This window comes from Diceros bicornis, unplaced genomic scaffold (assembly GCF_020826845.1).
Source record: "Diceros bicornis minor isolate mBicDic1 unplaced genomic scaffold, mDicBic1.mat.cur scaffold_61_ctg1, whole genome shotgun sequence".
Classification (NCBI taxonomy): domain Eukaryota; kingdom Metazoa; phylum Chordata; class Mammalia; order Perissodactyla; family Rhinocerotidae; genus Diceros; species Diceros bicornis.
In genome coordinates this window covers 1,369,391-1,387,649 of record NW_026691491.1, presented here as the reverse complement: position 1 = coordinate 1,387,649, position 18,259 = coordinate 1,369,391, and the positions used below count along the sequence as shown (strand labels likewise).

The following is an 18,259-nucleotide window of genomic DNA, read 5'->3' as shown; positions in this document are numbered from 1 at the left end:
CGGTGACCAGGCAGGAGTGGAATATGTCTCACAGCTGGCTGCCTCTGTAGAGCTTGGTGACCTAGAACAAACGCGAGGGAGAATGGGAGAGATGGAGGTCTCCTGGAGACGCAGGGGGCCACTGCAGCCAGTGACAGATCACAGACCTTGGGGCAAGGGAGACCTGACTTCAAATCCTGGCTCTGCCCCTAACTCATTGTGTGACCTTAGATACAATACTCCCCATTCTGAGCTTCAGTTTACCCATGTGAGAAATAGGGAAGGCAGCTAGGACATCACCTCTGGAAACTGAGAGAACCCAGACACGCAGGGAAAGTGAAGGACTGAAACAACCATGTTAACAGATGTAAGTCAGACGGAGGAATGAGGGTGCCTTCAGGGCAAGGAGAGATGGGACAGGGGAGAACCCACCTGGTCCTGGGTGACCCTCAGCAGGGCGGTGTACTCCGAGGATGTGGGCTCCGGGTTGCTGAGGTTCCAGCTGATGCTGGGGAAATGCAGCTGGTGTTCTCTCTGCATGCATAAACTCCAGGGTGCAGAGCCTGGAGCCACCGAGAGGAAGAGCAGACACGTGGAGACTGTCAGCTCCCAGCACAGAGGCATGGTGGCCCACGGGGTCACGGCGGTGGGTGCAGACAGCGTCCACTCAGGTGGCTCCCCCATCCTTCTCAGGCCTGGGGAGAGAGGTACGTGGGGAATCTAGAGAGAGGTCCTGAAACCTCTGGAGGGGGGCCAGAACAGGAAGGAGGAAATGGGAGGACAGTGGGGAGACTGAGAGAGGGGTGGTCACAAAAGTGGTCATTAGGGGCAAATGCTCAGGGGAGGGTCTTACCTGAGGGAGAACAGTCTGCAACTCAAGGAGAAGAGGCCCAGGCTGCTCTTCTTGAACAAGGATCCAGCTGGGGAGGAAGGAGGAGGAGGAGGAGCAGGAGGGACAGGGGTTGGGGGAGGGGCTGGGTGGGATTTAACCCACCAGGAGCTGCTGGGACCAGGGTCTCCCCAGGCTCTGCAGGACCCTCTCAGTGGAGTGGAACGTGGCTGAGCCATTGCTCCTGTCTGATGAATACTGGAGGGTGGAGATGGGGAAGGTGACTGTGAGGGTCTTCAGGTTGTGTCCCAAAGCTGCAAGACGAGAGGGAGAGCGATGGCCATCACTGAGAGCTGGCCTGAGACCACACCAGAGTCCTGCACTCATTATCATCTGTCGTCTTCTCTCCCAGGGGCACCACCACCCACCCGTGTGGTCACCCAAGTCAGAACCAGCACATCTGCTCAGCTCCTCCTCCCTCCCAGTAACACCCATTCACCTTGAACACTGGTCCTCACACACACTCCCTCTCCATCCCTGTCCCAGCTCAGGGGACTTAACTTCCTTCACCCGGACCAACACCCCAGCAGGCTCACTGGATGCTCTGTCTAAAGGATGTTCTACATTGACCACTAGAAGAATCTTTCTGAAATGAATACCTCACTAGGGCCACCACTGCTCTAGTACCACCCATGGCTCCCTATGGCCTTCAGTGTCTAGTTCAACCTTCTTGACCTGGCACTCAAGGCTCTACTCAATCTGGCTCCTGCTGACCTTTCAGTCTCATTTTATCCATGTACCGCGGGTTAAACTTCATGCTTCACGCAACCCAAATTCGTTTCAATTCTCCGCATATGGCATGTTGTTTCTGGTGCAAGCCTTTGCTCATGGAATCCTCTCTGCCAGAAAAACTCTTCATCCTCTACCTGCCTGGGTCTCTCCTGCTCATTCTTAAAGACTCTATTCAGGTGAAACTTTCTCTAGCAAGCTCTTCCTCTGCAAACTATGCCAGTGCCTCTTCCCGAAACCTCCCACACAGTGTTATATTGGTGTGTTAATTTCACGAGGCTAGGGGCTCTCTGAGGGCTGGCCTCAGACTGAATCATTGGTATAATCTTTGTGATCAGCACCATTTCCTCAAAACCAGAATCTCACACTGTGGCTGCCCAGCTCCTGGATCACAACTGGCTGGTGGAGGTGTGGGGCTGGAGAGCTTCTCTTGGGAAGGAAAAGGGGCCCCCAGACACCTGTGGTGGCTTCTGGTGGCACAGGTGATGATCAAGTATGCAGGGACGTGGTGGCCGGCTCGGGAGCTGTGGCGAGGGCTGTCTCAGGGAGGGACAGAGTGGGAGGAGCCCCCAGGCTCACCCGGGCTCCAGCAGTGGCTGTCCCAGGACCACCATTCACAGGTGAAGCATAAATGAGAGTGAGGGGAGGGGTGACTGTGTGAGTAGAGGGATGAGCAAGCCTGTGGATGAGAGGAGCCCGAGAGAGAGAGAGATAGGTGAACAAGAGAGACTGAACTCGGAGGAGAGACAGATGGACGGGCAGAACACTGGACAGACATACGGGATACCTGGAAAAGGAGGACCAAGCGCGAGGCTTTAGGAGAATTAAAGTGAAAACCACGTGGGGTCAGAATGTGGTGGAGAACACGTCTGTCACTAAGGCTTTCTCACCCTGGGCTGGAACTCTCCACCAGAACACGGGAGAGAGAGAAGGGATGAGTTAGGGCCCTTCCAGGTCCTTCTCTCACCAAGGACAGCGGGTGCAGGAGAACCACTGCTCCCCAACCCCAAATGGGGATGGAACCCAGGAGATGAGGGCCAGGAATACTCACTGGTAGTAGTCAGGGCCACAGCTCCATAGGTGTCAGCTGTGGAGAGAAGGCGAGAGGAGCTGAGCAAGAGTTGGGGTGAACATAAAGGATTAAGGGAGAGGGAGGATGTAGGGAGCTTTGTGGGGAAAGCAGGGGGGAAAGCAGAGGGGAAGAGGGGAGGGGTGTTCAGGGGGGATGAAACGAGATGGAAGGTGGCTGGCCCCAGTCACCACCCCAGAAGACTGCACCCCGACCACAAGGAGACAGAGATGGATCACAGCTCACTTTAGAGCAATGGAGGCAACACAGAACTATGATAGGGACAGAGAGCACGGCTGTAGCCCAGCCCCTCCACACTGATGTAGAGGCTGTCCCCATCCAGGGTGAAGGAGCCCAGGTGGGTGACGCCCTGGCTCTCATGGCTCAGCTCCCAGTAGAGTTGCTCTCTGTCCAGCCCAGGACATGCGGGGGTAAGAGTGGAAGGTACAGATGATGTCCACCCCACTGGCTGCCCACCCTTCTCAAGCCTGAGGGAGGAAGAACATGGGGACATGGAATACTGAGCAGGGGTCCTTCTGAGGATGGAAAGCCAGAGAGTGGAGGGGGAGGAGCCTGAGGGAGAGGCTGAAGGGGCTGCTCTGATGCCTGGAGGGGCTCTCCTCGGTGTCTCCCGTCTGAGACAACCCCCTCACAAGTAAGGCCTGACTTCCTTTAGGATGTGGAGGGAGGCCTGTGAGTGGCTAAGTGGGGTGAACACACAGACCTGGGTGAGGGGGTGCCTGCAGGTCTGCACGGACAGCAGCGAGGAGCACAGTCAGTGCCCTGTGCCATCTGACACATCCAAGCAAGAAAGTACCGTTACCTTCTCGCGGTTCTACACTCCAAGGTCTTTTCTTTCTATTTCTTTCCTACTCCACAGCCATCACCCAGGCCTAGGGAACAATCACCTTATTCGTAACCTTCTTCCCAACACCTCCTATCTGCCTCTTAAGTCTTCATTCTTAACCATGAAGTCCATTTTAACCCACATGCTTAGACCAAACGCCAATGACATCACCCATCTGCTCGCACCTCTCCAGTGTCTTCCCACTGGTCTTAGAACAGAGTCCAAAGTCACGCCTGACCTGGTCCAGCCTGTTCCCCTCGCTGGTCTGGCTCACACCCCTCCCCCTGTGTTGACTCGGCTCAGCCATCCCTCTTCTCAGTTCAGGGACACACCAGGCTCTCTGCTTCAGGGGTGTCCTCATGCGGGTCCCTCTGCCTGAAACGCTCTCTTGAACAAACTCCCACACCCTCACTCCAGTCTAACCCTCCAACCACCTAAATCCAGTCCCAACTCTAGCTCTCAAGCTAAATATCAGTCCTTCTCAAGAGGGCTTCCCTGCCCCCTCCGGTTTAGTCCCCTTGTGCCAAACTCCCAAATCACTCTCATCATTAACTGTCTAAAATCCAAATTCCCTAACAGAATATAAATCCCATGGAGGTGGGACAAGGTCTGTTTGGTTCTCCAGGTCCCCACGCACCTGGCCCAGAGCCTGGCTCATCAGATGAGGAACCATCCTGGTTTGAACGCTTAATGTCCTGTGTCCTGGAAAACCCCTCTGTTCTGAATAAATGATGATGGTGGGTCACCATAAATTGTGCACTCAAAGAATATCTACTGCATGACAAGCACACATTCCCTCAAGAACGTCCCAGGAATGCTAGAATGAAAAAGGCACACAGACATACACACACAATTAGGAGAGGCCAACAATTATATATAAAATTACTTAACAAGATTGTCTTCAACGTGAATCACCAGACTGTTATTTCAGAAAGGATTCAAGAAGCAAAGTTAATTCCCTTTAGAATGTGAGGTGGAGAGGACAATCTTTTTGGAGACTAGTGCCCTACCCTTCTATCTAAAAGGTGTTGCTTAATATTCCTCCAAATGATTTGAAATCTCATAAACAACAATATGCTGAAAATAAATCCGGCTGCTGGTCAATTTAACTTTACATTTCTGTTACTAACATGAAGTTCAAATCATATTTTTCTCCAGGTGTCTGTAAGATTTTGAATCTTTGTGGAGCATTTATAGGTCTTTAGAAGTCAAATTGAATAGGCCTGAGGAATGTTGCTGAGCATCCCTGCTAATATTTAATGAGATGTCTTGTAATACTACATATACACGTAAAACATTTATATATTTATATTTATAGATGAAATCCTGACTTTTGAGAATTCGGAATGCAGGTAAGTCTATATTTCTTTACTGTTACACATATTTACACTTATTTACATATATTTGTTTAATGTGTTCTTCTTTGCAAGTAACTGTATTTTCTGAATTATTTACACACAGAGCCTCACACACCTTACCATCTTTCCCTTGAATATAATCCATCAAACATAAATAATTTTTCTCATGATACCCTCGCTCTCAGTGAGTCCTTGTGCTGACAACCTGAGCCCAGGAAAGCCCACTGGCAAGTCTTCTGCACAGCAGAGGCTGCTGCAACCTGTTGGTACCAGGTCCACAGGGTACTCACCTGGTCACACAGAAATCCACGGATCAGCGAGGACAGGTGGACCCTGAGCCTGGTTTCAACTCAAACTTGAGCCCCCCAGACACTTTTCTTTTCTAACGGAAAAAAAAAGCAAAGATTGCTTTTGAGGCCTTTTACAGGGAGTAATACAGGTGATGGAAGGAAAGCCCACCCCACTTACTTTTCTTTTTCGTATTTACTTATTTAACTGTAACTGTTGGCTGAGACTGGATTTTCCCGATTCCTGTCCAGCCACCTGCTCCCCAAGATGGGAGAAGCAGCTCCGTGCTGTGCGCACTTGACTCCCTCAACTCACTTTGCTGACTCCGGACCCTTTAAACAAGCTTGTCATTTATGGCCCCTGTAAGTGGCTCGCTGACTGGTAAACAATTCCCACACTTCATTCAGGGCTCGGGAGATTTTCAGGCCCTGGAGCAGGTCTCCCAACCTCCGCACCATTGACATCTGGGGCCGGATGATTCTCTGTCGGGCCGTCCTGGGCCCTGGAGGACGCTGAGCAGCATCCCTGCCTCCCCCCCTAGATGCCAGGAGCGCCCCCATTAGTAACAATCCAAACACCGCCTCCAGACGCGGATAAGCCCCCTGGGGACAAAATCACACGGAGGACGGTGACGGGGACTCTGAGGAGGGGCCGGCGGCGCCCGGAGCCGGGAGGAACAGCAGCCTCGGGCGCCCTGAGCGAACAGCCCGGGGTACACGGGGCTCCGGGGGGACGGAGGGACGCCGGGCCGTGACGGGGCTGCCCGCGGCCCAGGCCCCTCCCTGGACCGCGACCGGAGCCGGGACCGCCCGCCACTCACCGCGCGTCGCCCCTTCGACCGAAGGTCCACGGGAATCCCGTCCGCGCCGAGAAGACTGGACACACCGCACAGACCTCCGCTCCATCCACGGCGCCGCCCGCGCTTCCGCTTCCGGTCTCGGGCGGGCGTTCGGGGAGGACGGACGTTTGGGGGCTCCGGGTTGAGGCGGCGGGCGGGGCGGGGCCGCGCACCCCAGCCTCGGGGGAGGTCTCCAGTGTCTAGAGTGAGTGCGAAGCTGGGACGCGGGCTGGGTCAGCACCAGGGACAGGGACGGAATCTAGGGGCGGGAACCAGTTCTAGGGGCGGGCTGTGGGCGGGGACAAGGGTGTGAGTGACACCAGGCCCGGGGGTGGGGGGGACAAGGGTGCGGGCGGGGCAATGAGCCGGGACCAGGCTGTGGGCGGAACCAGGCCAGGAGGTTGTCCGCGGAGACCAGTTCCAGGGGCGGGAAGAGGCGGGGGTGGGGCTGGAATAAGTCTGGCGGACTTCACAGTGGGAGGAAATCAGCTCCAGCGGCGGGGCTGGAGGCGATGCTTTCCGTGCACCCCTAGACTGTACAGGTAGCTGGATGTTGAATAGCTTTTCTTCATTCCTTTCCCTAAACCTGGAGTCATTCTATCATGGCCTTTTTTTTAATTCTTTCACTATTTTTTTGTAAAAAGTGATATCTATGACATCATTCATCAAGTAAATAACAAATGGAATGAAACCTATTTCCTTCTCCATCTTTATAATGCAACAATTGTGCTTTTATTTTTTCTGGCGCAAAGAATCATCGTAGTAAATTACTCTGGCCTTTTTTATGGGATATAATAAATATTTTTTAAAAGACACTTTTAGATTTTTTTCTTTTTAATTTATAGCCAGATGCATTCTAACAACAAACATAATTTGTAAACATGCTCTCTCCTCCAGCCCATTATTATTTCTGTAATATGTTATTTCATGAATTATCTTACTGGACAGAACATTTAGCAATGTAGAGACAACTTTGGTAATAAGTATATATGAATTGTTTGCTGTTTTGTTTGGTAAGACTGGAATATTGTACTTTAAATATGATGGGATTTTTTTTCATTATTTACCTATTCCATCATCATCCATGATCAGTCTTTTATCATCTCATTCCAGTCGTATTAGTCATATTCTGAATGTCTGAATATGCCACATGAAAACATTTTAAAAAAACTTTATTGAGGTATGACTGACATACAAAAAGCTGTACATATTTAATGTATACAACTTAATGTGTTCGGAGATAATATACACCCGTGAAACCATCACTACTCAAGTCCTTAACCTATTCATCACCCCCAAATGTTTCCTCCTGTCCTCTTTAATTTTTTTATTTAACTTCCTTTTTTAAAATACTTTTTTTCTTTTGAGGTAGGAATACTTAACATAAATCTACCCTCCTAGTAAATTTTTAAGTCTACAGTACAGTATTGTGAACTATCGGCCCATGTTGGATGGTAGGTCTCCAGAACTTATTAATCTTGCATAACTTTTGTTGCTCAAACATCTATTGCCAAGAGGCCCTCTTCATCTTTAACTGAAAAATCCCCCCATATTTTTAAAAGCTCAACTCAAACATAAGCTTTCCATGAAGAATTATCTGATTTATCCAAGTAACACTATCTACTCTTGTTGACTCTGCTAACCTCTAACTACCTTTATTTTGGCACTTTTCAAATTGCCCTGCTATTCTTTTTCACATGTACCTCACTATGATTTCTTGGAAAGCAGAGCCTTTATCTTATCAAGTTTGCATGCTCAGTTCATTGTTTATGTCTTCTACTAGAGTAATAATAATATAATATGTCCATTCATTTATTGAATCTTTAGTTCTGGTTTTTGCACACCTACTATGTGTAAGGCATAGTGCTCGCCACCTTGGGTGTAAAGATATGAATAGGAGGCATGTGCTAAAGACACCCACACTTACTTCCATCATAATTCCATGTGTGTTATTCTGTGATCAAGATGAGTATACGGTGCTACGGAATCTCTAAGTGTTTGCCTAACACATCATGTGGTTTAAGGGTTGTATTCCCTTGAGAAGAGCTGCTTCAGCAGAACCTAACAATGTGAGTATAAGGAAGCCAGATCAAGGTAACTCCCAACATGGAAACGATGTATTGATTTCCTAAATGAATGTATTGAATGAGTGAATGAAATAATAGAAAATAATGAAGAAATGTGATGCTATTGGTTACTCTCAGATCCTTTACATTTTATTTGGAGACAAAGAAGAGGTGAGAGAAAGTGATTGTGTAATTTTGCCAGTTCATACCTGTCTGATTACATATTTCTCTCTCTGGGCACAATACACAGACAAAGCAGCAGGTAGCTCTCTCTTCCTGAGGGATGTTCCTGAATCCTGGCTGACAGAACGTCCTACACCCAGAGTGGGGAGTTTGAAAGAAGAGAATTATTGATGATACTGAACAATACTATATAATTGGATAATATTTTTTTATTTAATAATATTGAATAATTGATAATATTGTTTAAATTACCTCAAAACTTATCTTAGAGCTCACCTATAAGATTTGACATGATTGATGCACCCAGGGAAAGCAAAATAAAATCAAGGTCAATCTGCAGAAAAGAGTTCCCAACACGAAAATACGTACTGATTTAAAAAATTTTCCATCTCAATGACTAGGACACTTGTTTGTTTTATGGAATGGGGCATCTGGCAATAACAAATGTGATTCTGAATATGGTATTCCAGGATTACTTTTTTGAACTATAAGCAGATTTTACCTTAATAAAAAATAATATTTTAATTCATACAATGCATTTATATGAGAATTGTTTGATTAGTACAAATTGTAATTATTGAATTTATTTAGTAATGTATTTAATGTCAGGTAGATTATACACCAAAGACACAGGGACAGGCTTGAATGATATAATATAGCATCTTGAGGGATGGCTTACAAGACTGAGTTCTAAAGGGAAATCTGAAGAAGAGGAAGAATGCAGTTCCTTGGGAGCCAAAAGAATCTTTTTTTCTGATGGTGAATTTTTCTACAAGAATGTATAAAGTTGGGATGAAGAGATGGAAATATAAGGAAAATTAATAAAATATTGAAATATTAAAAAAAACCCTCAATGTCAATTCTTTTGATTTTCGTTAAAGAGAATAAAATTTGTTTTCTGGAAGAAAAGCATATGGCAAAAGACAATTTGAATTGTATCTTTAAATCATCAAAAGTCTAGGTCGTCAGCATCTGTTATATCTTCAGGGCACAATGCATGCAGAGCAATAAATTTGCAAGTGTGAGATTGACACTTTTTCAGCTTAAATGGGAATTCAATCAATTTTTTATCAGCTCATCCTATTAAATTGGTAGCCTCACTGTCCTGCTGTAATGTATAAAGCATTTCAAAATTCCGGAATATCTCTTTAATTACAAGTGTCCTTTCAATATCTCTTGGACAGTAAGAAAAATTATATCAACAAATGAGAATTTTGTTATGAGTTAAATGATTTCACCATTATTTTCATATATGCTCTCTATCTTGTGATGTAGATGATTAATCCAAGATTGACTTGTCTGCAACCTTTTTGAATCGCATGGCCCAGTCTATCAGCTCCTCATGTATGATGAAACCTTGACCACGTGGTTCCTGGGGAACAAACTCCCTTACTTTCACCTGAAGTCCAAGACCTTTAGGAAAATCATATAGTTCAGAATTACATGCTGTGACACAGAGTTTCTTTTCTCATCCAGTGACACGTGAGCTCCAGTGCTTTTTTTAAATTGGGTGTTTCTTAGGAATGGGTGGAGCTAAAAGGGAGACATAATTGGGAAATGAAATGAGCATGGAAATTGAAGGCAGAAAACCCAGATTCGAACTGGTGGGGATACTGAGTTGCCCAGCAATTAGATTTTTTCCCCTCTATATTATTCATCCTCTGAATAAGTTCAATTTGGGGAGTGTTTACTATTCTGCACGCTTAAGGAAGCAGGCATTCTTGTCTGCCCTCAGAGAGCACATGGTGAGGTTTAAACCATTCCTGAAGATTCCACGTCCAGGGAGTGCTGTGGGGCTAAACCTGAGCTGCACCTTGAGCAATGAGGTTTGCTTTAGGGGTGCTAGGGAGTTTCCTCGAGCTCAAGAAGAGACAAAGAAAGACAGCCTGCTTCTTCCTACCTTTGAACAAAATATTTTATTAAATGAGAGAGAAGAGATGAAAGCTCCTAATACAGAATCTTCACGCATTAATTGATATAATTTCTATATAAATGGACAACTGATATTTGTATAATACATAACTATATATATGGTTGTATATATACATGAACAAATATATATTCATAACAAATGTGTGTATTTAGATCTGACATGACATTCACTTCCTCATACCTGAAAGCAAGAGTTTCATGACACATTATTCATAGGTTTTGGATTTATAAAAGTCTAGGTTCATGTACAAATTCATCTAAATAGAATTGATAAGGACTTGGGGAATTAAAATATATTTCATAGTATTGGGGTTCTGATCTGTAAAAAGGGGATCAAACTCCTTGCTTCCAAAAGTCATTTTAAATTTCAATGGGGAAATATTTATTTAGCTATCAGTAGCCTTTCTAGAAAAATGCAGGAAGTTCAAATAAATTGTCCTTTCCCCCGAAGCATTTAAGATATCAAGGGATAGGGCCAGAACTAGATTTTGGAAATCCCTGAATTTTTTAATTCCCTGGGATGAATTGTCATTGTTTTCTCTTGAACACTTACCTCTCACAGTGAAAGTTTTTAATCAATTATTTCTAGTTAAAAGAGTTGACACTGTTGCTAATTAGACCCTACAATCATTAGAGGTTTACTTGCAACCTGTAAGAAAGAACAGTAATTCATTATGCACAAGTCACTGCTGATCTGTGACAATGTGACAATCACAATTCGATACCCAAATAAAATAACTCTCGGATCCTAAAAGAACAATAATGAGAATCCTATTTAAGGGAGAATTTTACCTGCTAAGGGAAAAACATGAGCTGGCCTGCATCCATTATGGACCCCTGTTCTGCTTTTATAAAAAGTATTTCATGGAGGGCTCAGGCCACCACATCCACAGCATCATAGATGTAGTAGCTGGATCCAGACAGAGTCGTGTCTAATGTTTCCTTTGGCAGAGACTCCAGGGAGGCATTGAATGGACACTCCAAAAATTTCCACATTCAGTTCCTGCAAATGAGCAGTTGAAATGCTCAAGGCATCATTTGGTAAAGAAAAAGTCTTCTTGGTATTTAGAGGGGTTAACTGTCCATAGAGAGTGTTTAAATCCAGATATCTCAAAGTTCTGGTGTGCAAAGGAAAGACTCCCACGGTAGGTATCGAAAAAGTGGTGACGTGGAATAAAAGAAGCATCCCACTGTGGTGTAGTGATCCACACCTTCTGAGTGGTTAAATAATGGTTTCCTGCAACGCTCACATTTATTAATCTACTTGTGTCACCATAAATGATAAACACGTTGGCTGATGAGTCTGTGCTTCTGGCTATGCATGTCCAATCTTTTGAAGTGTACGTCCTCTTGCTCACAGGTATCTTAGTCACAGGCAGGCACCGTTCATAGTCATCTCTCTTCTAAGTTCCCAGAGGAACTGCTCACCTTTTTTATCAACTGATACTAAGATTCCTACCCAGGTCCAGCCAAAATGTGTCAACAATGAGACCATTCTGAAGACTAGAGATGTGTCCTTGTGAGCTATCTGATAGAGAGAGGAAAACTAGTCCTTACCTTTCAGTACAGGATCAAAATCTCCATAGGTTGTCTGAATCAAAAGAGAAAAAGTGTTCCATATTGAGTTCTCTGGAAGAAAAATCAACAGAATTTCAACAAAATTCATATGATCAGTTAGCTAAACTTACATTCTTGGTGCTAACACTGTGAGTATGAAGCAATATTATCTGATGGTAGAAGTGATTGAGGGGAAGCTTGGCTTTGAAGCCAGACTGCCTGGGTTCAAATCCTGACTCTAATGTGACTAGCTTAATGCACTTGAGACGGTTAAATAACCTCTATCCATCTTAGTTTCTATATCTCTAAAAATTCCCATAATAACGTTACCTATTCATTGTCTTATATTAGGATTAAATTTGTGACTATTTGTAAAGCATTTGAAGAGTGTAAAGTGGTTTTAAGTACATGTTTACATATAAAATTTTATTAACTATTCGATAAATAACTAGGGTATGATTATTTCAGAATATCTAGCTTCCACTCCTTTGAGAGAATTTGGGCAACCACACTTCCAGAAGCTCCTGTGGTCTGCTTTAGACAGTGACGCTAGCCTCTGGCTACTTCATCCCTCTCTCAGATTCACACACCAAAATAATGAATCCACCATTTCAAGAACTATCTGTGGTAGGTTTTTTCCTATTAGAGAGACATGCAAAACCACTTTCTTCTTTTCCACATGAGTGGCCACAGAATTTCACCAAGGAGGAAAACTTCAGTCCCTCCAGATCCATCCCTCCACCATGCTCATACCTGTGGTATTTTGTAGAGCTCCAACAGTGTCCCAATGTGGGCAGAGAATGCTGGTGTGGTTCCTGCAGTGACAGCCACATTCTTGTTCTGTGCCTGGCAGGTGTAATTAGGGATCATCTGACCCCATCCTGATAACCACCTCAGGGTGCTCACCAAGGTGCTGACATCACTGTGGAAGGAATTGTAGACATGGAAACCCAGAGACAGGGTGGGGAGCAGCTGGGGGCTCCTGTTGATCTCCTCGATGGCAAAAACAAAGACCAGGACATAATGATAGTTTTTGAAGTTCAACCTGTACCAAGGCCATAGTATTAAAAATAAAGATCAAGTCATGCACTTCAGGCATAACTCATGTGGGGGAAAAAAAGAGTAAAGGGTGGCATTTTGACTTAAGCAACTTGTTCATTCCAGAGCAATGGCTGTCTCTTCATGACTTTGGAATCTGGAGCACACGCACAAGATGTTCCCAAAGCCTTGGAAGATCAAGCCCTACAACTCTGGACTCAAAAGAGATAGATCAATATCCTAAAATGAATTAGTGGAAAGAAGAGGCGCAAAGGATGCTTAAGGGGAAAGAACCCATTTGCATATTTGTTTACAAGTCAAACACTATTTCATACAGTGGCACCAACATGAGGTTGGTCATGGGCATGTGCAGGTATAGTGAGATGAAGCAAAAGTTTATAATCCATTAAAGAAACTAGGTAGGACAGGGAAGTGCATAAGAAAAACTTGAAGGAAGGGCAAGTCGAGTACAGAATGGTATCATCAAAACTTTTGCAATATACCTTTCTAAAACTGCCTGCCTCACAGACTTAGGAAACACATACTACCAGAAGCAGGGAAATTGCACCATAATAAATAAGGAGATAGTCTTAGGGAGAAAATAAAGAGGAAGAAGCAATTTATGACTCTATGTTTTTCTAAAAGAGTAAAAACAATTCAGAGTCCGAGGAGCAGTGTAAACTTGCAGCTTTTCATCTATTTCTTTACAGATTAGAAAACCATCATAAGCAGTGGGCTTTACAGCTTATCTTTGGGTTGATTCCTCTCTTACACATCTAAGTTCAGTCTAACGTTAATTTTCAAACAATTTAATTGACAAGGTACAACATGCAATTCCAGAAGATTGCACAGCAGAACATAGGCTTTTGGTGCTCTAACATTAAAATATTATTTTCATTGGTGAATACAGCTTTAAAAACCAAAATGTTGGGATGCTGTAATTCTGAGTCACACAGAAACACTCAGATTGGATTACAAATAAGACTTGTATTCATTTCCTATTGCTACTCTGAGAAACTACCACAGATTTAGAGGCCTAAAATAACACAAAATTTATTATCTTATACTTTGGGAGGAGAGAAATCTAAAATGAGTCTCACTGGCTAAAATACAGGTGTCAGCAGGAATGCATTCCTTCTGGAGGCTCTAGAGAAGAGTCCATTTCCTTGCATTTTCTAGCTTCTAGAGGCTGCTCACATTCCTAGGTAACAGCCTCATATCACTTCAATCTCTGTTTCCATTGTCATAACTCCTTCTCTGACTCTGACTCTTGACTTATTCTTTCACTTGTAAGGACCCTTGTGATTATATTGGACACATCCAGATAATTCAGTATTATCTCCTCATCTCAAGATCCTTGACTTCTTCACACTTGCAAAGTCTCCTTTCTATGTGAGGTAACATATTCACAGATTCGAAGGATTAGGAATTGGTCACCTGTGGGGGCACATTCCACCTACCACAGGACCCAACTACATGCTTTCCAATACTTGAAGCAAAACACAGAAGAGGTTAAAATAGGTAGAAATGATATTCCATTTAAATATGAACCAAAAGAAAGCATGGGTATCCTTGTTAATATCTGATAAAATCCGAGTTCAAAGCAAAAATCATGTGAAATATCAAAGGTGGTGACCATATGTCATATGTGACATATGTGGTGACCATATGTGGTGAAAGGAAGAGAAGATTGAGTACTAACAGTCATTATATATATCCCCCCAAAGTGAAAAAAAGCTATTATTTATAGACCCATGTGCATAAGTACATATATGAACAACCAGATTTGGAGATTTAACATATCCTCTTAGAAATGGTCAAATTAAAGACAAAAAAAATATGCAAAGTTATGGAAGACTTAAGCTTAACAGATATTTACATATAAATGTAAATAAGGCTGGTATATTATGAACCCCAAAGAATATGCATACATTTGACCAGACACTGGGCCATCAAGTAAGCCTTTGAACATTGAAATTATACACAATGCATTCTCTGACCACAGTATCATTAGGCTAGCAATTAATAAAAAGATCTAGAAAATTCCATTATATATATATATATGTATATATATGTTAAACACTTGATCTTTGATCCAGTACTAGGGATCAAATGTACAACACGACTATAGTTAACACCGCTGTATGATACATATGAATGTTAAGATACTAAATCCTGAGTTCTCATCAAGAGGAAAAAAATATTCTTTTCTTTTTTTGCTTTTTCTGTTTTATTATATTTATATGAGATGATAGATGCTAACTAAATTTATTGTGGTAATCATTTTACCAAATATATAAGTCAAACCATTATGCAGTACACCTTAAATTTATACAGTGATGAGCATCAATAATATCTCAATAAAACTGGAAAAAAAACACATCTTTTTCAGAGAATACACCAAATTATTTTAGACCATAAAGGATACTGAGTAAATGCATTTTGAAGAAAAATAAATATCATCTCAATAAGTAGTTCGTTTTTGAATAATCTATACATTATGATGAGACTTTCTCTTAGTACTAACTTCTAGCCAAGGTATGGTTTGCCCAAAGATTCCCTCCCCTCCCACAATATGGGTCAGGAGCAGGGTGGCTTGTGGATCACTGCAGTAGGATCTTGGTGTTTTTTCCCTACAATTTGCATCCTTTAGGCTTTCAGAAAATAATCACTAATGGAGATTATTCCAAGGCAGGGGAAAATAAAAGATGCTTATTTCTGTCTTCTGTTTGGAAGGAAAATATTCCAGAAGGGAAAAAGAAAGGAAGCCACAAATAATTATTGAAGGAAAAGAAAGGAGCTGATGATTCATAGTTTACGGGAGAATCTCAACACAGCTTTTATATTCAACTTTCATAACTGTCAGAGGGATTCACACACACACAGGAACTTACACGCAAAATGTGACATCTTTGCTTGGACAAGTCACAAAGAAATTTCCATTGCATTTCTGAATCCTGGGTCAATGTATAGAAGGGGGAAAACCCACTGACCACCAAGTTCCCTTCCTTGTAGACACTGGGCCTTATGTAATCAAAGCCGCTCGAATAACTCATCAGGCACATGGAATGTGGAAATTTCCCAAGGAGGGGCAGAAGAAGCAGAAAGAACATCTCAGCTGACTTAACAGTTTGAGGCAAGGCCTCTAGTCAGTGGTGACTGAGGGAGCAGAGATGGAAACAGACCTGCAGTGTAGCCTTCTGCAGGGAAATTTTACTCCTGTGCATGGTACACGTGTCTAAAAGTGCTCTGCCATTCAAGACCATGGAAAGAAGATTTGTTATTAATCAGAACTAGGGCATTTTCAAGAGCAATATATACTGGCTCAGATCTTCCCTCAATGTCACTGTGGGTCAGAGTTGCTTCCGGTGTCCTCTTTCTGTCACTCCCCCAGTCCAGGCCTAACTGCTCACTGCTCTCAGTAAGGAGCTCTGGGGTCCTCCCTGCCCTGGGGCTCTGCACCTGGCACGCTGTGCCCTGGTAAAGACAAAGGTGAAAAATACGTTTGGGCAACATCTTCCACTGAAGGTGCCAGAGATTTCATCAGGGATGGGAGTCAGCAAGGCTCTGGGAACTACCCCATCCCGAGATTGGATTTTTTCTTTCCCAGGCAAACATTCTGTTTCTTGCAATTGACTGAGTGGTGTTGCATCCATCAAAACACAACATCAGAAAGGGCTGGTATTGCAATCGGCAAAACCAGCCCAGCATGATTCCTGTGATACCCAAGGATGAGGTCATTGACCATGCCTTGGGTAAGCCTCAATGGTACTTACAGTCTATATCGCCAACCTCACCCTTAGGTCTATTTGACCAATGTCTGAAGAACTGGTCTCATGCACAGTTCAGGAAATGGATATCCATTATCCAGTTCATATCAGTTTCCCATGAAATGAAGTCTAAATTCACATATATTTACACCTAACCTCTTCCTTAGACCTATGTCCTGTGCTAGGACTCCAGCACTTAGTTACTACATGTTCCAGTACATTCCATTTAAAGTCTGTCTCTCCTAAATCCAAAGTCTGTCTCAACAACTCTTTTGCCATTTCTCTGCTAATCTTCAAGGCAAACATTTGCAAGTGTTGTTAGTATTCAAATATTCCTCTTCCTCAATTCCCATTCTTTTCAACTCACTTCAATCAGGTCTGTCCACGTATGTCACTCAATCTGTTCTCGTCAAGAACATCAGCAGCTTCTACGAGGCCCAATCCAGTGGTCATTCTTTACTCTTTTTTTACTTCACCACGCAGCATCATTTGACCCGGCTGACTGCTCTAGCCTTAGGACACTACTTTCTCATGAACTCAAGCTAATTTTGTTTTTGAATATAGTATTACATTCAGATTATTTTCTCAAACTTATTTAGTGATAGAGGTGTACTGAAGTCTTCTACTACAGTTATAGATAAACAGATTTTTATTTGTTATTCTGTCATTTTTTCGTTATATATTTGGGTGTAATGTAAATAAGTATATACAGGATTAGGTCTTTTCTTGTGAATTGTTCCTTTTCATGAAGGGGTCTTATTTTTTCATAGCGAAGTATTTCACTACATTAATAAATGATCAAACATTTCTTCTGATAGACCAGGCACGCTTCTAAACACTTTATGAATATTAACTTACAGAATATTAAATATAAACTTAAGAAGTGTGCAGTAGTATGATTCCCACTTCAGATGTGAGAAAACTGGCATGTTACTTGCCTGAGCTCTTTGGCTAGAAAATGGTAGAGCCTGAATTTGAGCCCAGACAGTAGACACTCTTAACCACCAGCATATTCCTTGAGTACATTCTATATGCCAAGCACTTTTGGAGACACTGGTGTCTGTAGCAATGAATGAAACTCCACTTTTGCCATTGGAGCACTTAGGTTCTAATAGGGGAAGGACAGACTATAGAAAAATCAAGAAAACATGTTATTATAAGTGTCATATAGAAAATGTAGAAAGCATTTTAAGATAGTTAAGAGGGATTGAGATCTTGCTAATTTACATAGAATAGGAAGGGATAAACTCTTAGTTAAGGAGCACTTGAACAGATAGCATAACAAGTTGGGATAGTGAGTCATACGAATTTGTGTGACTAAAGCAATATATTCATGCAAAGGTCTGGAAGACAGGCTAGTGTGACTGGAGTAGATCAAGTTGGAGACAGTGATGGAGGGGTAGAAGGTGATGTGGTCAGAGACTTGGTCGGTCCTGATGTTGTTGGGTTTTATGGTTCACTATTAGGTCTTTTCCTTATGCTATCAATGAGTTGGCATATCAGTTGGAGTCTCAGCAGGAAACAGAGGACACACTGAGACTAGGATGATTCAAGTAGAGTTTTCATAAAGGGGCTTCTCGGAGTTGCAGACAGAATGTAAGAACACCACAAAAAGTGGTTGGTACCCAGTGAGATGGTAAGTGCAGGGCTCTACCAAAACTCCTAAGCCTGAAGGGGTAATGATAGTGAAAAATTATCGAATTCTAGAAACAAGAG

The 18,259-nt window shown here is 43.3% G+C and overlaps 2 long non-coding RNA genes across 6 annotated transcripts; both read right to left on the bottom strand.

Moving 5' to 3' along the window:
* Positions 1-652: 652 nt before the first annotated feature.
* LOC131403239 (uncharacterized) lies at positions 653-10,973 on the bottom strand. 5 transcript variants are annotated; one of them, XR_009219318.1, is made up of 8 exons: positions 10,732-10,973; positions 9,640-10,146; positions 8,273-8,376; positions 5,162-5,253; positions 2,649-2,684; positions 2,056-2,276; positions 974-1,122; positions 653-674 (listed from the first exon to the last, which is right to left on the bottom strand). It is a non-coding gene; the product is annotated as an uncharacterized LOC131403239 (long non-coding RNA). The 5 variants fall into 5 exon arrangements; XR_009219317.1 differs by lacking the exon at positions 653-674 and having other exon boundaries at positions 874-1,122; XR_009219319.1 differs by lacking the exon at positions 653-674 and having other exon boundaries at positions 874-1,122; positions 2,056-2,193.
* A 3-nt stretch (positions 10,974-10,976) lies between these two features.
* On the bottom strand, positions 10,977-12,835 carry LOC131403238 (uncharacterized). Its single transcript, XR_009219316.1, has 3 exons — positions 12,489-12,835; positions 11,736-11,807; positions 10,977-11,181 (listed from the first exon to the last, which is right to left on the bottom strand). It is a non-coding gene; the product is annotated as an uncharacterized LOC131403238 (long non-coding RNA).
* Positions 12,836-18,259: the final 5,424 nt, after the last annotated feature.